Source organism: Lactuca virosa, chromosome 3 (genome assembly GCF_052849685.1).
Source record: "Lactuca virosa cultivar CGN04683 chromosome 3, Lactuca_virosa_CGN04683_v6, whole genome shotgun sequence".
Lineage (NCBI taxonomy): Eukaryota > Viridiplantae > Streptophyta > Magnoliopsida > Asterales > Asteraceae > Lactuca > Lactuca virosa.
In genome coordinates, this window is record NC_136428.1 from 277,189,505 (window position 1) to 277,213,538 (window position 24,034).

Sequence of the window (24,034 nt, forward strand, 5' to 3'; positions counted from 1 at the left end):
AAGGCTATAACCAAAAAGAACCATGCACAATAATTCGAATCAAGGGCTCCAATGCTATCTTGCCCAGCTCAAATGAAAAACCACCATACACATCCATAGGGAACACATAATCTCGTCCAAAGATAGAAGAATTACCATAAATAATCGAAATAACACCTCAAACAATAACAGAAAACATCCTCACGATCAGTCGAAACAAGATACCATACTTGATTGGGACTTAACGGATTCCAGCACTACAGAAATAGCTCGAGAAGACTTCCAAGATGATCCTGAAGGTTACCAAAACTAGATTCTGCTATGAACCAAGTTCTCACTCCACCATTGAGGGTAACCATACCCAAAGACCAAAGGAACATAGAACATACTGAACTTGATGACAGATTGGGCCGACCACTGAATTTCGGGTGACACAATTAGACTTTCGAGAGAACTTCTGCTGAATGATGAACCCCACCACCGGTGTCAAGGACACATTGACACTTAATCCAGAGAATCAAGACTCACATGGAACTGAACATACCCGTTTCTGAAAAAGATTCATCAATCAACATCTGCCCAACTAATCGGAAAACAACAGTCCAAACATCAAACTAGAAAATCCCTCAACGGCTAAAATACTCAACCCAGGAATCCCAGTTCTCCCCCACTTAGGGCTCGAACTACCACCCAGTGGCGCTGAAACCAAATCATAACTCAAACCAGCTTAAGCAGGTACTACCCTTCCTGACTCTGGAAATTACGAGCATGCTCATTACTTCTCCGAACTTGGAAAACTGCAAGGGCATAACCCTTGCCACAGATAACGACATTCCAATCCATCAATCAACCACCCTACTTCCAGTTGCAAATCCCAATTCGATCATAATCATCATCCCCTTCTTGAGTCTTGCGACTCGAATACCCGGCCTCAAGCAAAACCTTCGAGGCCTCAAACCAAAGCTCACTAGGTCTGCACCAAACAACCCAAATCAATAACGCCACTCGGGCTCAGAACACTTACCAGGTCCATCCGCATGCCTGAGCAGCCACAACCAAAAGATCGACATGAACAGAAACACTACCGCGAATCTTGGTATCTAACCAGGCTAACTTCCCTGACCAGCCTTTAGAATCCCCAAAACCTTCCTTGATTCGAGTATGGATTCTATGTTTCCAATAGTACGGGCCTAATACTACCTTCCACACCTATCCATACTTTCCTCAAGAATCATTTTGGGTGTTCTAAATCCTAGTCATAAAATACTATTGAAACCTACTCCTCGGTGAAACAACCGCAATAAATACTCCCTAGGCTATCATAGGACTCACCCACATCCCCTCTCCCATCAGCTGCTGAAGAACTCCTACCAACGCTAGCTAACCACTTCACGAATACAATTACATGCAACCAAGCTTAAATAATCCTTCAACTAAAGGACCCAACCATACAATGATTCGACTCAAACAAGATCTGCACAATAGGTCTGAGTCCTTAATTCAAAGATTATTTAATCTTCATAGCTTGTAATTTTATTGTATTCATTTGATGGTTATCTTTCATAAATGTGGGTCCCACAAAGCACAAAGCAAGGAGCATTCGAGCAGAGAAGTCGACTGGCAATAAAACACAATAAAATCAGACAGATCCTCATATGAAATCCTCGATCTCAAACTCCCCGCACCACGGGTGCACCTTCAACTTGCTCTAACTCTCCCCAGAGTGGGTAATCATTCGTCGTGCTGACCCGCTATACACTGCACCCACTCATGAAACTTCCACCAACCTTGTAGCACTCGTGAATGTTAGCCATACATAACACTGGATCCTATAGACAGTCGAATACTCGGTCCTACCCTAAGCCCACAACCAGACAAGGAACAGGAAATAAGTCTAAACCAAATATTCTCAGGCTATAGAATCTTAGTTATGTACAATTATGATGCATACACTAAGCAACTACAGTAATGATGTGAATTTCATATAAGGAAGAACCCTAGGATATCAGGCATCATATAATCAAGCATATTTATCATGCAATTCCTGAACATCCCTAGCCTATCACTAGCCTGATGTTCTAACATATCACACTAACAAGGAACAGATTGTTAATTTGGTGTCTACTTACCGGCCCTGGCTAATCGTACACATCGCATCCTTTCTTGATTATTTTGAAAACAATTTTGAAAATCATTTTAAAAACCTATTCATTTCCTTATTTTGAGACTGGATTCATACAAGTGTTCCTCCAATTCACTCAAACCAAGGCTCTGATACCAACTTGAAACGTCCCAATAATTTTAGCAAATTAAAACTTTTCAAAACAACCCATTTATTAACAAAAGTGTTTACAAAAACATTGTCTCCAAAAAATGATTTAAAATCAGAGTCTCCCAAGATCCAATCTGTTGTAAAACCAAGGATGTGTATAGTCACGCCTTCACCCAACCATGAATCATCTGAAGAACTTGAAACCATAAACAAAAATGTAAGCACAAAGCTTAGTGAGTTCCCCCAAAGTACCAACACAGAAGCAGATAACATATACAAATAACAACATGTACTGAGTCCACAGCTAAGAGGCTGGATTACCCACGAGCCTACAGTATGAGTCTGGCTTGCCTAACAGGCCCACAACTCATATCTGACCTGCTCTTGAGCCTACAACATAAGTCTGGCTTCCCCCGGGGCCCACAGCTTATGTCTGGCTTGCTCCAACCTAATCAGTCATCTGACTGCAATACGAATTTCCAGCCCTTAGTACGAGTTTGGTATACCAATCGGGTCCTCAACTCATATATGGGGTGCTACTAAGCACTAAATATGAGTATGGCATGCTCTACCTGGTCCTCAGCTCATATCTGGATTGCTCCAACACCCTCAAGCCCACAGTACGAGTCTGGCATAATAATCAGGTCCTCAGCTCGTATATGGAATGCACATGAGCCCTCAGTATGAGTCTGGCATGTCCTACCCGGTCCTCAACTCATATCTGGAAAGCTCTAGGGTTTGTTGGCTACATCACGAAGCAATACAACCTCAACCCAACACAATATGCCAACAACTAACAAACATACACATGTAATCATGCAAACATGATCACAAGTAGTCCTACTGAACTACCAGACTAGCATATCAAGACTAGCATGCATATTTATTCCATTCTAAGCATATCAACAATATTAGGTTATCTAACCAATGGGCCGGCCTTGGTACCTTCGACCCGAAAGTATAGTGAGGAGAACTCACCTCTCACTGCCGAATCATACAGACGATCCCTGGCTACTGGCTGACAGATCCCCGAACCGCTAAAAACAAGACACCACCCCATCAACAGTTGATCCCACGAATAATCTCTGACTGCAGATCCAAAAATCCACAGGCTATCAGAAACCAAAATTACAACCCATCAACATCTAGCACCTAACTCACACTATGAGTCGAAATTTGGGTAAAAGACATTTTTAACCTCCTCAAGCTTGGCCCAAATCCAAGGCCCAAACTAGATGAACAAAGGCCCAAAATACAAAAATTAACATCTAAGGCCCAAATATGGCTCAAGATAGTCCATCAAGTCGCAACAGCCTAACCATAAAATCCAGGTGGCCTAACATGGCCCAACACGACCAAGCCTAAAACCGAAACCCAAAATGAAAAGGCCCAGGTCTGCTGAATACGTGTCACACCCCAAAACCGAGAACGGCGGAATACGTTCTGGGGTGGAGGACGTCATGTACAGTATCATAACAATGCATAATAGTAAAGACAAGCAACAACATCCGTTGCATTAATATAATAATTGTAATACAAGCGTGTTATGTACAGTTTGTTAGACACCAAAAGTATAATCAAAATAAATAGGAGTCTGGTATATGTTCCATCTTCTCAAAAGTTGCATATGTACCTGTCTACTGATGACCTGAGAATACAAGTTATTTTGAAAGCGAGTATCAGCATAAAGCTGGTGAGTTCATAAGTATTTGGTATCATTGCTTGTATAAAAATGTTTACAACAAGGTGGTATAATATCTGGTTTCAATGTTTGAAAATAGTATACTCCATAGAAAACCCTATGTTTTCCAGTAAAAAGTAGCCTTCTACCAAGACTCAATTGTTTGTATATTTGTTCTTTCATAAATGTGGAGATTTTCCCAGTGAAACTATTATTATGAAAATATAGTTTTTGACCTCATTAATGTAAAGAAATGGGAAAATAATGTTTTACCCCAGCAGTGTCACTGCCGGCTGAATGTAATGAAAATGCAGACTCCAGGTGGTATTAAATGTACAATACACCTCGGGGAGTCTGTTTTGCCTTTAATTCTTAAAGTGTTAATTAAAGGTTTGAATGTGAACTCGTATGTAACCATGCTGATTGACGATCGAATAACTGATGACCCTCCAGGTCACACGTAGTATGGTGACATTTTGTCACCCCTGGGCCTAGTCGGCTCGGACTGTAGCTAGCAGTCGGGATATGGGAGTGTCTGTCCCGTATAGATCTATACACATAATGCCCGCTCTCCCTCCAGGAGACTCTGGTTACACGGTGATAGCATAATGAAGTGTCGTATCGAGAAGTAGTATGTCACATTCTGTTTTAGTATATTCTCTTGTTTATTGTATAATGTATTTTCTGGTATGATGTATAGAATGTTCTCTTGGATAGCATATAGTATTCTCTTTGTATAGTTTTTAGCATGTATTGACTCATAACTGTGCTGACTCTGGTAGTTGTCATGACCATAGTAGTAATGAGTAGTAATCCTTAACTATACCTATTATAGTTAAATAGTAATGTTGGTTGCATGCCTTTGATACACAAAGGCACTGAACTGAAATGAAGACTTTTAAATCTAACTCAAATATAGATGATATATAACTAAGAATTCACCGACAGTCGGACAAATAACAAAATACCCTAAGCCCACAATCAAACAAGAACAGGAAGTAAGGTGAGCTATTAGTCCTAAGTCCTTCAAGTCTTACTTATATATATATATATTGGTGTAGATATAGTTTGGGAATAAAAGAAGTTTAAAAGAGTTTGGAAATACTTTTATAACAATTTAATACGAAAATGAGTTTGATAAACATTTGAAGCAGTTTTGTTGGCAAATCAGTTGAAAATATAGAAAATCCTTTTGGTTGCAAGTTATAAATCACATGTGATTGATACTATAACTTGTTTGATTCAACTTGTATTCCCCCCCCCCCCCATAAAAGCATTTAAAAAGATTTAAAAGGTTAATTAAGGGGTATGAACTCACCTGCAGTGAGTAGTTTGGATGGAAGTGCCGGGTAGGATGCTAGGTGTCAAGTGAGGACTTGAACACACACACGGATCCTATGCAATATGTAGTGATACGTAAATGTATCTAATTAGTTAATTAATCACTAATTAAGTAAGTAAAGACACTCTAATGCATGAAAACACTTTGTTTCAAGTGCTAGGAGTGCTAAGGGTTGCTTCTAAGGAGTGTATGGCCTCACTATGGAGTTTACACTTCAAATGGTCACCCTATATGAGTTTACGGTTGATGGACCATTCCCCCCATGAGTTTACGGCCGTAAACTCATGGGAATGGTGCATTTGGGTGTTTCAAGGTCTCATGTTTCACAAAGAAGTGTCCTAGGGTTGAATCAAAGGCTTAGGAAGTGGTTAGGGCTCGAAATGGCACTCCTTTGGAGTTTGCGGTCCTTGGACCACTCCTTGGGAGTTTACGGTCATAAACCCTAGAGTTTACGGCCGTAAATCCTTGGCCACTTCATTCTTTTCATGTTTTGTGGTTCTTAGTTCATGCATGTAAGTTCTTAGCCTCTTATCCAAGCATTAGAAGGTGTTAGGGGCATCAAAACACCCTTTGGGGGTGTTTACGGTTTTGGAAGATCCCCAAACCGTAAACACATGTTCTTGGGGATTTTAGGTGTTTATTCCATGGATTTGTAAGCACACTAAGCAAATAACTAGTTAGGAAGAGTATACTTACTTATAGGAAGCTTGTAAGAGTGTTTAGGACCCAAGAACACTAGTGTGTATTCTTGGTGTTTTGAAGAATACTTGAAGATCTATGTAAAAACCAAGAATCCATGGATGAAATGTTGTATAAACACTAGATTAAGTGTTGTATGAATGAATTTAGGAAGGAAAACTTACACTTTTGGCGGATTTGGAAGAATGGACTTATGATACTTGAGAGAAAAGCCTTATGTTCTTGAGGTGGGAAGTGGAGAATGGGGAAAAGATGTGTAAACTCATGCTATATGCATGAGTCTTGGGAAAATGGTGTTTACGGCCCAAACACCACTTGTTTGGCCGTAAACTCCTAGTAAATGAGTTGATTGTTTTGTTCGTTACACCTCACTCATAACAACACTTCCTTTTTATTAAATCGTTTGACGAAATTAAAATAAAACACCCAGACGGGATTAAATCCGGCCAAAAATGTACTGAAATGTTTTTGACTAATTTTTGAAGTGTTTGACTGTAGAAATTATACAAATGAAAATTTTGGGTTGTCACATCATCCCCCCGTTAGAGGGAATTTCGTCCCGAATTAGAGTTCAAGCAACTAAGTTATTACACAATAACTAAGTAAAAAGATGAGGATATTTAAGTTTCATTTGATCCTCGCGCTCCCAAGTGAACTCCGGTCCTCGCTTGGCGTTCCAGCGAACCTTCACAATTGGGATGCGGCTTTGTTTTGTTCGTTTGACCTCTCGGTCCATAATCTCTACAGGCTCTTCCACGAAGTTGAGGCTCTCGTTGATCTCGATCTCGTCGAGAGGGATTACAAGAGTCTCGTCGGATAGGCACTTTTTCAAGTTCGAGACATGGAAGGTAGGATGTACGTTACTAAGCTCGTGGGGTAGATTGAGTTTGTAAGCTACGAGGCCGATTCTGGGGAGAATCTCGAAAGGCCCTATGTATCTTGGATTCAGCTTTCCACGCTTTCCGAAGCGTATCAAGCCTTTCCAGGATGAGACTTTCAAAAGGACTCGGTCTCCCATCTGGAACTCCAAAGGTTTCCTCCGTTTGTCTGCGTAGCTTTTCTGTCGGTCTCTAGAGGCTTTTAATCGTTCACGAATCTGAACGATCTTCTCTGTCGTTTCTCGAATGATTTCCGGACCCGTGAGAGTACTGTCAGGAACTCGTCCTTTTGCTAACTGGGTGTCACCCACCTCAGCCCAGCACAGAGGGGATCTGCACTTCCGGCCGTAGAGGGCTTCAAATGGAGCAGCCTTGATGCTCGCGTGATAACTGTTATTGTAGGAAAACTCGACAAGGGGTAAGTGGGTATCCCACGCCTTACCAAAGTCGATCACATAGGCTCGCAGCATATCTTCCAAAGTTTGGATAGTCCTCTCACTTTGTCCGTCGGTCTGTGGATGGTAGGCTGTACTCATGTCCATCCTCGTTCCTAAGGAGCTTCGTAGCGACTGCCAGAACCTCGAAGTGAATCTACTATCTCTGTCGGAGATAATGGATATAGGAACACCATGCAGTCGTACGATTTCCCTAATGTAGGTTCTCGTGAGTTTCTCCATTTTGTCGGTTTCTTTGATGGGTAGGAAGTGTGCGGACTTGGTCAATCTATCGACGATGACCCATATGGTATCAAGTCCACCCGTTGTCTTGGGTAGCTTGGTTATGAAGTCCATAGTGATCCGCTCCCACTTCCACTCAGGTATCTCCGGTTGTTGGAGTAGTCCTGATGGTTTCTGGTATTCGACCATGACCTTGGCGCAAGTAAGGCATTTACTCACGAAGGTAGCAATCTCTGTTTTCATGTTAGGCCACCAGTATGACTTTTTGAGATCCAGATACATCTTATCTGAACCTGGTTAGACGGAGTATCGAGTGTTGTGCGCTTCCTTCATAACCAAGTCTCTGAAGCCATCGTGCTTCGGTGTCCAGATCCGGCCCATGAGATATAAGGCTCCATCACCCTTGACTTCTAGATTCTTATCCATTCCTCGCAGGGATTCTCCCGCTACATGTTCATGTTTCAAAGCTTCGAGCTGAGCTTCCTTAATTTGTGCTGATAGATGCGAATGGATAGTCATTGTTAATGACTTGACTCTTCAGCCAAAATATTCTTTCCGACTTAGGGCGTCTGCTACTACGTTGGCTTTGCCCGGATGATAACGAATTTCGCATTCGTAGTCATTGAGTAGCTCGACCCACCGTCGTTGTCTCTTGTTGAGCTCTTTTTGGTTGAAGATGTGTTGGAGGCTTTTGTCGTTGGTATAGATGGTGCTCTTTGTACCATACAGGTAGTGTCTCCAGATTTTTAGGGCAAATACAACCGCTCCTAATTCGAGGTCGTGTGTGGTGTAGTTAACCTCGTGTGTCTTCAGCTGTCTTGAGGCGTAGGCGATGACCTTACCTCGTTGCATCAGAACACAACCGAGCCTCTGGTTGGATGCATCGCAGAATACCACGAAGTCTTCTATCGGTGCGGTGCATAAGGCTCGCTTCAGGGTTTGGAATGCCTTCTCTTGCTTCTCTTCCCAGTTGAAGGCCACGCCTTTCTGGGTCAATGTAGTCAAGGGTTTTGCGATTCGAGAGAAGTTTTGAATAAACCTGTGGTAGTAGCCAGAGAGACCTAGAAATTGACGAATTTCTGTAGGCGCCTTCGGTGCTGACCAGCTCTCAATAGCTTTAATCTTGGATGGGTCCACGTGGATTCCTTCTTCGCTAACCACGTGTCCTAAGAATTCGACCCTTCGGATCCAAAATTCGCACTTAGAGAACTTCGCATATAGCTTCTCCGATCGTAAGGTTTCCAGGAATTGTTGCAGATGATTACTATGCTCCTCCTCACTTCGAGAGTAGATAAGTATGTCATCTATGAAGACGATGACGAACTGATCCAAGTAAGGACGGCAAACCCTATTCATTAAGTCCATGAATATTGCGGGCGCATTGGTTAGTCCGAACGGCATCACTATGAACTCGTAGTGCCCGTAACGAGTTCGGAAGGCTGTTTTCGGAACATCCTCCTCAAGTACTCGTAACTGGTGATACCCGGACCTCAGATCGATTTTGGAAAAGTAACTCGCCCCTTGGAGTTGGTCAAATAAATCGTCTATGCGAGGAAGAGGGTAACGATTTTTGACCGTGAGCTTGTTGAGTTCCCTATAGTCGATGCACATACGGAACGATCCGTCTTTCTTCTTGACGAACAAGACCGGAGCTCCCCAGGGAGAAAAGCTTGGTCTTATGAAGCCCTTGTTGAGCAGTTCGTTAAGTTGATCGGACAGCTCTTGCATCTCAGCAGGCGCTAGACGATAGGGCGATTTGGCTATGGGGGTGGCTCCTGGGATTAAGTCGATTCGGAACTCGACTTGACGTTGGGGAGGTAATCCCGGTAGCTCTTCTGGAAAGACGTCGGGGAAGTCACGTACCACGGGGAAGTCTTTCAGGTCTTTTGTTTTCTGGCTCGTGTCGACGATGTGTGCAAGGAACGCGCGATATTCCTTATGCAAATATTTCCGGGCTTGAATACTTGAGATGATACGAAGGCTCGTACTGGGTTTGTCTCCGTAGAACAACAAGGTTTCGTTATTTGGCAGGTTCAGACGGATTGCTTTGTCGAAACACAGAATATCGATACGATGGAGACTCAACCAGTCCATGCCCACAATGACATCGAAGCTCTTGATTGCTACTGGTATGAGGTCGATAGGAAATGAGTGATTATCTAGCGCAAGGGTACAACCTATGTACATTTCGTTAGAGCTCTCTGTCTTGCCGTTAGCCATTTCTACGACGAAGGTTTTTTTAGTGGTTGCGGTGATTGTTTAAGTAGGTGTTTAAAGTTTTGGTTTACGAAGCTTCTTTTTGCCCCACTATCGAATACAATACAAGCATAAGAGTTATCGAGAAGGAACGTACCCGTGACTATTGTGGGGTCTGCTACTGCTTCATTGTGGCCAATAGCAAGTAGTCTGCCAGTCCCTCCTGCATTCCCAGCCTTCGGGCAGTTTCTTTTGAAATGCCCTATCTCGCCACAGCCATAGCAGGCCTGGCTTACTCCTGTACGGGGGACCTGGGAAATGGGTTTGGGCTGTGATCAGCAAAACCGGGCGGTATGGCCCTTCCGGTCACAGTTAGTGCAGTGCATTTCCCGACAGGGGCCGTTATGATGGAAAGAACACTTTGTGCACTTGGGTAAGTTCCCTGCATATGTTTTGGCCGGTACAGGGGCAGCTGTAGTAGTGGCAGCATGGATAGCCACCGTCTGTTGGTTCTTGGAAGAGGATTGATTTGATTTGCCCCTCCTTCGGTCTCCACGCTTCCTTTTGTTGTCGGTCGCGTAGGTTGGCGTTGCGGTGGTGGTTGTAGTTGCTGATGGAGTAGAAGGAACTTCATGATCAATCAGCCTTTGGGCCAATTCCTTGGCACTATCAAAGGTTGCAGGGTTTGAAGCTAGAATGTTCCCAGGATACGGGGGCACCAAACCCCAGATGTATCTCTCGATCTTTTTGTTTTCGGTGGGGACCATGTTTGGACATAGAGCCACCAGGTCGCAGAACCTGGCTGTATAAGCCACTATGTCGGAACCCTGCATTTTGAGGTTCCATAGTTCCTCCTCGAGCTTTTGAATTTCGCCCCTCGGTCAGTACTCCCTTGTCATAAGGTCCTTCAGTGTGTCCCAGCCCATGGCGTTAGCTGTTACCAGTGAGAGTGATTTGACATGGCCATTCCACCACGTCAGGGCCCTTTGGGTGAAGGTGCAAGCAGCAAACTTTATCTTGCTTCCCTCAGGGCATGAGCACATCTCGAAGATCGCTTCTGTTCTCTCGATCCATTGGGACAGTGCAAGGATCCCTCCGATTCCATTGAAGTATGTAGGTTTGCAGCTAATGAAATCTTTATAGGTGCACTCCCGTCCACGCGGATGGATTTCACCTTGGCTGCAGTTTATGCCAGTCCCCGTTCCACTAACACCACCAGAGTTTACTTGAGCCATGGCGGCGGTCACAGCTGCTTGAAACATCACCGGATCGAACTGCGAAGGAAGAGGTGGTGGTGGTGGAGTTTGAGTTGCAGGTCTGCCCCTGGTCGGACGAGGACGAGGCGGCATCTTTTACTAAAAATTGATAGAGATGATGATAATAGTAAGAATCGGTTGTGAGTATCATGAGAGTGTTTCATGGACTAAATCGCCATAGTCCAACTGTCAGATAGAGTCATAACAAATAGAGTAGGGAAACATAAGAGTATAGACTTTCCCATATAGTAGTCAACTGCCAATGTTACTGGTATTAATGATGTAAAATGAGTTCGGGAAAATGACCTAACAATAGGTCTTACATCAAACCATAAGGGAAAATGTTGGCAGTTTAGAACTCATTTTACATCATTAATACCGAGCATGTTTACAGACAAGCGCTCTACCGAGCATAGAAAAGAAAAGGCTATTCCTTAATCAAAAGAGAAGGATGAGTTGACATCTCCTACTGGCGACGGGTAACCCTTGGGCGAACCCTAAGACCAGCCAGTTGGCGTACAATTTCCTGAAGATGTCGCTCATGCGCCCTCTGACGCACTCGGAGTTCCATGACTTCAGCTCGGGATGCAGCTAGTTGTTGCTGCAGAGCCTCATTGGCCCTCCTAGTCCTATCCATAGCTTCTTCAAGTTGGCGGATACGGACATCGTTGAGGTTAGAGTTGGCGTCAATTTCCACAACTCTGCCGATGGCTGCATGACTTTGTTCGACGTTCCTAGAAATCCTACCGACCATGAATGGCAAGACTCGGTCAGCTGAACCTCCCTCGCTTATGTTGTAAAAGCTTCGGTCTCCGTTCAAAGGTAAAGGCTGACCCTGTTCATCACTCCATCGATTCAAGGTTGTTGCCCACATGGGAGTGGGACCTTGAAATGTCGGACGGGGGTTGGGGTTTGGAGCTACTGGGGGTAGGTTGTTGACTTCTGGTTCGGAGTCGAAGCTATCCGGAAAGCCTTCTGCACGGTGATCATCCAAAGGGATCGGGTGATCATCTTCTGGCTCTTCATCAAGCCATCCTCCAATGCCTTGGTTCAGATAGTACGGATCGCCGGGAAGGTGGAAGCCAGCCATGCTATCTACGCGAGAATGGGGAAAGAATAGTTAATAGGCGTACTAATCTAAGATACTTATAAGATGATCTTTACCAGTTACTTCCATACTTGCATAGTGCATACCAATTACATGTAATCAAGACAAGATAGACCTTCGAATAAGTGACCCTAACTCTAAATCCACAACCAAACAAGGAACAGGAAGTAAAGCAAAGGTCACAGACTCTGAGTCTATAACATCTTAGTTGCATGTAACCTTAGCGTATCCACTTAGCAACTATCTCCCTACTAGTAAAGACCTTTTTAGTTCTCACATATGTAAATTATAGTAATGCAGAATACTCCTATAGTATTCTTGTTCTAATGTTCTTATAGTAGTGTTGGTAAGTTTTTAGACTTATTGCAACACCACAATCATTCTTAGGCACATGCTACTCACTCCTAGGAAAATGTAGTTGATCAGGCTACATCCACCCAGATTTTACTATATGTCTCTAAGCCTAATTGTGTTGTTCAACAATCTTAATACTTTTGTTCTATTCTAGTATGATACTGACCCTTTGTATGAATGGATGTATATATATACTTAGTTAAATATTTTATTATTTAAAAGTATATATTCTTGGTCAGAGTGTTTTAATCCCGATGTGTTTATAGTTCGTATATCTTTTATGGGTTGATATACTTGATTCACTATAAAAAATGCTCTGATACCAATTTGTCACACCCCAAAACCGAGAACGGCGGAATACGTTCTGGGGTGGAGGACGTCATGTACAGTATCATAACAATGCATAATAGTAAAGACAAGCAACAACATCCATTGCATTAATATAATAATTGTAATACAAGCGTGTTCTGTACAGTTTGTTAGACACCAAAAGTATAATCAAAATAAATAGGAGTCTGGTATATGCTCCATCTTCTCAAAAGCTGCATCTGTACCTGTCTACTGATGACCTGAGAATACAAGTTATTTTGAAAGCGAGTATCAGCATAAAGCTGGTGAGTTCATAAGTATTTAGTGTCATTGCTTGTATAAAAATGTTTACAACAAGGTGGTATAATATCTGGTTTCAATGTTTGAAAATAGTATACTCCCTAGAAAACTCTATGTTTTCCAGTAAAAAGTAGCCTTCTACCAAGACTCAATTGTTTGTATATTTGTTCTTTCATAAATGTGGAGATTTTCCCAGTGAAACTATTATTATGAAAATATAGTTTTTGACCTCATTAATGTAAAGAAATGGGAAAATGATGTTTTACCCCAGCAGTGTCACTGCCGGCTGAATGTAATGAAAATGCAGACTCTAGGTGGTATTAAATGTACAATACACCTCGGGGAGACTGTTTTGCCTTTAACTCTTAAAGTGTTAATTAAAGGTATGAATGTGAACTCGTATGTAACCATGCTGATTGACGATTGAATAACTGATGACCCTCCAGGTCACACGTAGTATGGTGACATTTTGTCACCCCTAGGCCTAGTCGGCTCGGACTGTAGCTAGCAGTCGGGATGTGGGAGTGTCTGTCCCGTATAGATCTATACATATAATGCCCGCTCTCCCTCGAGGAGACTCTGGTTACACGGTGATAGCACAATGAAGTGTCGTATCGAGAAGTAGTGTGTCACATTCTGTTTTAGTATATTCTCTTGTATATTGTATAATGTATTTTCTGGTATGATGTATAGAGTGTTCTCTTGGATAGCATATAGTATTCTCTTTGTATAGTTTTTATCATGTATTGACTCATAACTGTGCTGACTCTGGTAGTTGTCATGGCCATAGTAGTAATGAGTAGTAATCCTTAACTATACCTATTATAGTTAAATAGTAATGTTGGTTGCATGCCTTTGATACACAAAGGCACTGAACTGAAATGAAGACTTTTAAATCTAACACAAATATAGATGATATATAACTAAGAATTCAACGACAGTCGGACAAATAACAAAATACCCTAAGCCCACAATCAAACAAGAACAGGAAGTAAGGTGAGCTATTAGTCCTAAGACCTTCAAGTCTTACTTATATATATATATATATATATATATATATATATATATATATATATATATATATATATATATATATATATATTGGTGTAGATAGAGTTTGGGAATAAAAGAAGTTTAAAAGAGTTTGGAAATAGTTTTAGAACAATTTAATACGAAAATGAGTTTGATAAACATTTGAAGCAGTTTTGTTGGCAAAGCAGTTGAAAATATAGAAAATCCTTTTGGTTGCAAGTTATAAATCACATGTGATTGATACTATAACTTGTTTGATTCAACTTGTATTCCCCCCCCCATAAAAGCATTTAAAAACATTTAAAAGGTTAATTAAGGGGTATGAACTCACCTGCAGTGAGTAGTTTGGATGGAAGTGTCAGGTAGGATGCTAGGTGTCAAGTGAGGACTTGAACACACACACGGATCCTATGCAATATGTAGTGATACATAAATGTATCTAATTAGTTAATTAATCACTAATTAAGTAAGTAAAGACACTCTAATGCATGAAAACACTTTGTTTCAAGTGCTAGGAGTGCTAAGGGTTGCTTCTAAGGAGTGTATGGCCTCACTATGGAGTTTATACTTCAAATGGTCACCCTATATGAGTTTACGGTTGATGGACCATTCCCCCCCATGAGTTTGCGGCCGTAAACTCATGGGAATGGTGCATTTGGGTGTTTCAAGGTCTCATGTTTCACAAAGAAGTGTCCTAGGGTTGAATCAAAGGCTTAGGAAGTGGTTAGGGCTCGAAATGGCACTCCTTTGGAGTTTGCGGTCCTTGGACCACTCCTTGGGAGTTTACCGTCGTAAACCCTAGAGTTTACGGCCGTAAACCCTTGGCCACTTCATTCTTTTCGTGTTTTGTGGTTCTTAGTTCATGCATGTAAGTTCTTAGCCTCTTATCCGAGCATTAGAAGGTGTTAGGGGCATCAAAACACCCTTTGGGGGTGTTTACGGTTTTGGGAGATCCCCAAACCGTAAACACATGTTCTTGGGGATTTTTGGTGTTTATTCCATGGATTTGTAAGCACACTAAGCAAATAACTAGTTAGGAAGAGTATACTTACTTATAGGAAGCTTGTAAGAGTGTTTAGGACCCAAGAACACTAGTGTGTGTTCTTGGTGTTTTGAAGAATACTTGAAGATCTATGTAAAAACCAAGAATCCATGGATGAAATGATGTATAAACACTAGATTAAGTGTTGTATGAACGAATTTAGGAAGGAAAACTTACACTTTTGGTGGATTTGGAAGAATGGACTTATGATACTTGAGAGAAAAGCCTTGTGTTCTTGAGGTGGGAAGTGGAGAATGGGGAAAAGATGTGTAAACTCATGCTATATGCATGAGTCTTGGGAAAATGGTGTTTACGGCCCAAACACCACTTGTTTGGCTGTAAACTCCTAGTAAATGAGTTGATTGTTTTGTTCGTTACACCTCACTCATAACGACACTTCCTTTTTATTAAATCGTTTGACGAAATTAAAATAAAACACCCAGACGGGCTTAAATCCGGCCAAAAATGTACCGAAATGTTTTTGACTAATTTTTGAAGTGTTTGACTGTAGAATTTATACAAATGAAAATTTCGGGTTGTCACAATACGCGGGGCTTACTTAACCTGTACGCTCAACATACAGCATGGGAGGCTTGTACGCGCAACGTACATACTTGTACGCCAAGCGTACTCACCAACACAAAGCCAACTTTCCATTTAAGCACTTAACCCATTAAGATTTGGATCCAAACTCAGATCTAACTTCCCCAAGGTGTTTTATCATGTAAAGTTGCCAACTTTATGTGCATGCATGTCTAAATGGGACTGTAGAGCTCAAAAGAGCTTAATACTTGACTTAATACATGCATGGAACCAAAACCACCATAAACTTTGCACCTTTATGCCCAAGGAACCCATGATATAACCAAATCTACAATTATAAGCTTCACAAATGACTTAAACTTCCAATCATGAACCAAAAGCATCAAAATGACCAAAAATAAACCAAGAAGAAGATCTATGCAATGAAAAGACAAGGTTGAGACTTTATACCTCCCAAGCTACCAAAAGGAGATGCAAATTTTGGATCTCAAAGCTTTCCTTCAAACAATAAGTCTTAAAGTTCCTCCTTCTTCTTCTAGATCCACAAAATGAACAACAAATCCTCACCCAAGGCTCAAACACCCAACAATGGAGGCTAAGACTCGATTTTAGGGTTTCTGGGGATTTAGAGGCTGACAAGGAGCCCATCCCTAAGGAATAAGGATGTTTAAATAGGGTACACATGATCAAAATTTAGGGTTTAGACACTCCTCGTACGCCCAATGTACGAGGACGAAGCTTCGCGACCAGGTCTGCTGACTACGCTTAGCATACGCCAAGGTACGCCCCGCATAAGTTCCCTTCCACAAGTACGCCCTGCATACTCCCCATGTACGCCACGCGTACTAGGGTTTTTCCCAAAACCCTAAATTCTTCTGAAGGCCATAACTTCTTCATTCTAAGTCTGTTTCCGATGAACTTTGTACCCACGGAAAGGTGACACGAAGCCCTACACTTCTAGCAACCCATCATACCCTTCAATCTCCTCAAAAAAAACCTAAAATTCATGAAGTACTGAGATAAAAAATTACGATTATGCCCTTGGGCTACGAAACACTATCGGTGTCACACCCCCAAACCGGAACGGCGGAAACGTTTGGGGGCGGAGGACGTTATGTACAGTATCACAACAATTTTATAACAGTAATCAAAGTACGACAACCATGTATTGATAAAGTATAAGTTATTACATATATGTTCAAATCATTGTATATTGACACCAAAAATGTATAGAAAAAGTTAAAAGACATGAGTCTATGAAGCTCTGTCTTCTCAAAAACCTGTGGATGTACCTGTTTACTGATTTCCTGAGAATACAAGTAGTTTTGAAAAGGGTGTCAACAAGTAAGTTGGTGACTTCATAATCATGTTTGTAACTGAAATCTATTATATGTTCTTTGAAAATGTAAGTATGTTTTCCCAGAAAATCCTATATTTTCTGTTGTAATGTGTTGTACTCAAAACGTGTCAATGTTATTGTACTCTAAATAGTATAATGTAGTTTTAAATTCACATAAAACCATGAAAGGTATGATTTCTTTGTACTGGAATAGTTTTCTGTAATTGTACTTGTATAAAAACTATGTAATTGTGAGAGCCTGGATTCACCAACTGTACTGTAAAATATTGTATTATAGTATTAATATATAATAAAATTGTGTGAAGTTGTTTACTTATTCATACACTAATAGTATTGTTCAATACCAAATTTTAATTCATTATAATCATGCTTGATGACCTAGGATGGCCTGAACACGACATTCTTCAGGCGTCGGAAATGGTACGACATTTGTCACCTCAGGCCAGCCGACCTAGCTGTTGCAAGTAGCTCAGGTGCGGGATTGTCAGTCCCATATAGATCTATACACAGGTGTCACGCACTCCCTCCAGAAGACTCTGGCTATAATTTCAGGACTTGGTTGGTACTTAAATAAGTACATGAAGTATGTCTCACAAATGCTATATTGACGGTTACGTGTAGAATAATGAAAAGTTACTTTGTAATTGATAAACTGTAAGTATATATCATAAACAATATTTAATATAGTTTATATAACTGTTTTTTGTAATGTATTCTGAATATGTGAAGTAGTGCATTGGATTCATAAACTATACTTATTATAGTTTATATGTTTGTTATCCGTATTGTAATCTGAACTTTGAAAGCAATATGTAAGATTAATAAACTATACCTATTATAGTTTATATGTTTGTATTTTACTGTAACGAAAACCTTTGTTTAAATTGTAAAATCTATAATATGGTTATTCCTTGAAATTCAATATTTATGTCCAAATGGTATTAAAACAGTTTGCAAAAATTATATTTTTGTTTAACAAATTTGAAACGATTTTATACTTATATAAATACAATATTTATATAATTATGATTAAATAGACAGTCGAATAAATAATTCTACCCCAAGCCCACAACCAAACAAGGAACAGGAAATGGAGCCAAATTATCAATTCTAAGCCTGTTGAACCGTAATTATATAATTTATACATATATAAATATATATTTTTAACAACGGCAACAGTTACTAAAATATTGAAAACATTTAGATATTAACACAATTTTTATTGTGTTACACTTATATTCCCCCCCCCCCCCCCCTAAAACAATGAAAAATTATGAAAACGTAGGGGTATGAACTCACCTTTCGTGTGATAACGGTTATGTTAACGGGTAGAAATGGTGACTTCGGGCTAGGACACGGGAAAGATGTTGTATCCTAATGATTTTTAATCACATAATAATGTGTGATTAACATGATATAAGTAATATAAGTGTTGAATATACTAGTTTTAGGAGTAAACTTACCAACACTTGTAAGAGAATGGAAGTAAATTGTTACATCCGGATTTCCAGGTATTATGTTTGATCATGTTTTTGAGTAAAAGAGAGGGACTCGACGAGTTGACGCTTGGACTCGTCGAGTAGGATCGTGTTTGCTGACTGGATTAATGAGCGGACTCGACGAGTCGGAAAGCAGGGACTCGACGAGTCCACGCTGTGGGCTGAAACCCTAAATCCCCGGGCCTGTGCCCTATTTAAAGGACCTTATAGCCCTTTTGTGCGGCTACCTGTCCTGAGAGAGTGCCCCTTGAGAGCTTGAGCGAGTTGAGAGAGTGATAACGCCATATTGATCGATTTTTTGTGTGATTTAGCAAAGGAGAAGTTGTTTCCAGCAAGAGGAGGTCAAGGGAGCTGTGGATCTAGGGTTTTCAAGTTCATATCTACACTGTTGAGGTATCAAATCGAACCCCCTTTCTGTTTTGGGTTTAGATCTATGATCTAGGGTTTTCTATAACCTTTTAGGGCTTGAAAAGTTGAGTTTATGGTCCCTTGCTGTGTTAGACCTCGGATCTGGACCCATAGAGGTCCAGAGAGCCTTCCCCATTCTGCTTTATGTTGGTTTATGGAGGAAATGAGACTAGGTTGCCATTTTAGAAGCCATTTCACCAAGGAAAGCCTTGGGTGCATTGCATGTGAGTCAAGTTTCGACCTTTACGTGGTTATTGGTCGTGGGGAAGTCAGATCTATAGTTTAGAGAAGCAGATCTGACCTCAGAAGGTCATTTGAGAGTTGTTATGGGGGAAACTCGCCGAGTCCATAAGTGGACACGACGAGTCGAGTCGGGGTTGCCCCGCGATTCGTTGCAGAGTAACTCGGCGAGTAGAGGAGGGACTCGACGTGCCAAGTGCGGCTTAGAAGGATTCAGGGGACCCGCATGGACTCGCCGAGTCGCCCGAGTGCACTCGACGAGTCTGGTCAAAGTTGACCGTTGACTAGAGTTCACTTCGTTGACTTTTGGGGTTTAGTCAATGTTTGGACTTTTGAGCCATTGGAGGGGTAGAATGGTCTTTTACCCTCCTTAGAGAGCGTAGAGAGGGATTAGCCTAGTCTTTGAAAGTCGTATTTATTAGAGTAACTATTTTATGTGATTAGGCGGAGGCTAGATCAGTATTTCCGAGTTCGAGGGTTTCCGAGTTATCCGAGGTGAGTCTTCTCACCATACTTTACCTTGAGTGGTAAGTAGAGTTATGTGACAGAGTATCTTGTATGCTATGTATGTGATGCGTTGCACTGCATTATTTCTATGTGATTTATGTTGTGTTTATTCCAGAGTTTACAGAGTTAGGATCGAAAGGTCCACAGAGTTAGGACCAGAGGGTCCACAGAGTTAGGGCCAGTGAGCCCATAGAGTTATAGCCTCGAGTGGCTAATATGTGTTACATGTGGTATTTTAGGGAACTCACTAAGCATTTATGCTTACAGTGTTTTGTGTTATGTGTTACAGGTACCAGTGAGGATCGCGGGAAGGCGCCGACATGATCAGTACACACTATTGGAGTTTTATACATTTTGATCTTGGGATGTATTTTTATGGATTTGATATGTGATACATTGAGATTTGAGAATACTTATGAATGAAATTATATCTTTAAAAGTGAAAAATTGTTTTGAAATTTACGTTGTTACAAGTTGGTATTAGAGCCTTGGTTTGAGGGATTCGGGTGCTCCTTTGGGCGTATCTGAACTCAAACTGAGGATTTGAGAGATTTTCAAAATAAAACAAAATTTTTATAAAAGAGTAAAAGGTTTTTAAAAGAGCAGAGCAGAGCGGTGTGTACGATCAGCCAGCGCCCGAACGGTGATTTCCCAAAATACCCTTATACTATGTGTTATGAAATATGATACAATATGATATGCATGCTAGAGTAGGCTAGGTGTTCTTATTAGGACTAGAGTGGCCTGATTTGTGATGCCTTAGCCTAGGGGTTTTGCTGCTAGGAGATGCTTGAGAGTGAGTAGATAGCAGCGAGGAGCTTATGAGAGATCTGCTAGAGAATAGCTTATGCCTAAGGAGATTAGAGTACTTGGGATTTAGGATCCTAGGAGGAGGACTTGGGGTGAATACTGATGCGGTGTGGACAGTAGTATTAGGCCCGTACTACTGAAGACATCGGATCAGCGCGCAGTCCAAGTAAGAATCCTTAGGGTATTGAAGAGCAAGTAGAGTTGAGTTATCGAGTACGAGTATGCTCGAGCAGGTCTCTAATATTTTTATGTTGTATTTCAGAGAGACATCATGGTTAGGACACGCCACAGACCAGAGACCAGCGGTGTGAGTGACGAGGAGATTCGTCAGATGATCCACGAGGAGGTGGTTGCGGCTATCCGCGCAGAGATGTCGGAGATGTTTGGGTCTATTAAGACCACATTGATTGAGACCTTTGATGAGAGATACGCAGCAGTTACTGAGGCTGCAGCCGCTACAGCTACCATAACTGTTGCTGCTGCTAGCCCTCAGGGTGGTGATGCGTTGCTGTTTCGGGAGTTCAGCAACACGAAGGCACCAGAGTTTGACGAGACGCAGGATCCGATTGCTGCGATGAGATGGGTTTCGGACATCGAGGTATGCTTCTACACGTGTTCTTGTCCGGAGCATATAAGAGTTCGGTTCGCACTGAACCAGCTTCGCTTAGGAACGAAGGACTAGTGGAAGTTTGTGACAACGCACTATTCTTCTGCAGAGCTTGCCGCGGTGACCTGGGAGAGGTTCACCGCTATGTTTTGTAATGAGTACGTTCCCCCGGTGGAAAGGGAACGGTTGGCCAAGGAGTTCTTGACCCTCAAGCAGGGTACTGAGTCTGTTACTGTGATCACCAGGATGTTCCATGAGAGGGCGATGTTCTGCCCTGAGCACGTGTCTTCCGAGCAGGCACGCATGAGTCGGTATCTGAGCATTTTGAGGAGAGACATCCGTGAGTTCGTGGCGAACTCGTCATACCAGACATTTGTCGAGCTTCAGGCGAATGCTCGGAAGAGGGAGATAGAGCTTGAGACTCAGGCTAGGGAGGAGGCAGAGTCTCAGGGGAGGGATCGGCAACCGGCACAGTCCCAGCCGGCAGCCAAGCGGGCCAAGCCCGCCGATTCGAGATTAGGGAACCAGAAGGGTCGCACTTGTGGCAAGTGCGGCAAGGGTCATGAGGGGATTTGTAGAGCAGGGTCTTGCTACAAGTGTGGCAAAGAGGGGCACATGGCCAAGGATTGCCCCAAGGGGTTTGCAGTCTGTTTCCACTGCAACCAGACCGGACACCGGAAGGCCGAGTGTTCGCAGCTGCGGGGGTCAGCACAGGGAGCATCGCAGGGATCTGCCCCTGCTACTGTATGAGCTGTTGAGAGTAGGCCAGTGAAGGCTGAGACGCCAAAGGCTCGCGGGAGAGCCTTCCAGTTGACAGCAGAGGAGGTCCGCGCAGCGCCCGATGTCGTGGCCGGTATGTATTCTTTCATGTATTTATTTTGAGTTTGAGATATTGTGCTTATATTATGTTATGCGTAGGTACTTTTCTTGTGAGTTATGTACCTGCCTTGGTGTTATTTGACTCGGGTGCGAGTCGATCTTTTGTATCATTAGCCTTTACTCAGCACATCAGTATCCGTCGAGAGGCGTTGAGTCGACCTCTGCGAGTTTCCATAGCTGACAAGAGAGCGGTGTATGCCACGAATATGATTCGAGGATGTGTACTCGAGATCTTCGACGTTGAGTTTCCGATTGATTTGGTCCCGATTGCGATGGGAGATGTATGTGTCATCGTGGGCATGGACTGGTTGAGTAGGTTTGGAGCGGTTATCGACTACGAGCGACAGTTCGTGACCATACGAGACCCTAGTGGGGGAGTTCTTACGGTTTATGGCGAGGGTAGCCGTTCTGGGTCAGCATTCTGTTCGGCCACTAGAGCGAGGCAGAGCCTACAGCAGGGCTGTAGTGGGGTTGTGGCTTATGTGGTGGATACGAAAGTAGATGCAGAGAGGCCGAGGTCGGTCGATGAGGTCCCGATAGTGCGTGAGTTCCCGGAAGTTTTTCCCGAGGAGTTGCCGGGAGTGCCTCCCGAGAGGCAGGTAGAGTTCCGTATCGATTTGGTTCCGGGGGCAGCGCCTATCGCCAAGGCGCCCTATTGCCTTGCGCCACCAGAGATGCAGGATAACCACAGCTATAGGAGCTGCTGGGGAAGGGGTTTATTCGGCCAAGTAGCTCGCCGTGGGGGGCGCCGATCCTTTTTGTCAAGAAAAAGGATGGTTCACACCGGATGTGCATTGATTACCGGGAGTTGAACAAGCTAACGGTCAAGAACCGTTACCCCTTACCGAGGATCAACGTTTTGTTCGATCAGTTGCAGGGAGTGTCTTGGTTCTCCAGTATTGATCTGAGGTCTAGATATCATCAGATGAGAGTGCGTGATGAGGATATCCAGAAGACAGCCGTCAGGACTCGTTATGGGCATTACGAGTTCGTGGTGATGCCTTTCGGGCTCACCAATGCACCGGCGGCGTTTATGGATCTCATGAACAGGGTGTGCAGGCCGATGTTGGATCATTCGGTGATCGTGCTCATTGATGATATATTGGTGTATTCGAGATCCAGAGAGGAGCATTTGAGGGAGATACTCGGAGTTCTGAGATCGGAGAGGCTTTACGCCAAATTCTCCAAGTGCAATTTCTGGTTATGAGAGGTCCAGTTCCTAGGACACCTCGTCAACCAGAATGGGATATTGGTCGATCCGGCCAAGATTGAAGTTGTGATGAGTTGGGAGGTGCTGAGATCCCCTTTAGAGATCAGGAGTTTTCTGGGGTTGGCCGGCTATTATCGGAGATTTATCAAGGATTTCTCCAGGATTGTTGTTCCTCTCACCAGGTTGACCCGGAAGGGCGTGGCTTTCAGTTGGGGCCCGGAGCAGCAGGCCTCATTCGAGACACTTTGCCAGAGATTATGCGAAGCCCCAGTGTTAGCCCTTCCGGAGGGGATGGAGGATTTTGTGGTGTATTATGACGCGTTGATATCGGGATTGGGTGCGGTGCTAATGCAGAGAGGGCATGTGATAGCATACGCATCGAGGCAGCTGAAGCCTCATGAGACGAGGTATCCTACTCACGATCTGGAGTTGGGGGCTGTGGTGTTCACCCTCAAGATCCGGCGCCACTATTTGTATGGGGTTCGGTGTACCATATACACGGACCACAAGAGCTTGAAGTATCTGATGGATCAGCCCAACCTGAACATGCGCCAGAGGAGATGGTTGGATGTGGTAAAGGATTATGAGTGCGAGATCCTGTACCACCCGGGCAAGGCTAACGTTGTAGCCGATGCCTTGAGTCGTAGGGCGGAGAGTGCCCCGATGCGAGATATTTGTATGAGGTTGAAGGTGATGACTCCAGTGTTGGACACCATTCGGGAGGCCCAGGCAGAGGCCATGAGACTCGAAAACCGCAAGAGAGAACGGGTGATCGGGCAGGTATCTGAGTTCATTACCGATAGTCGAGGGCTTATGATCTTTCAGGGTCGGATTTGGGTGCCATTT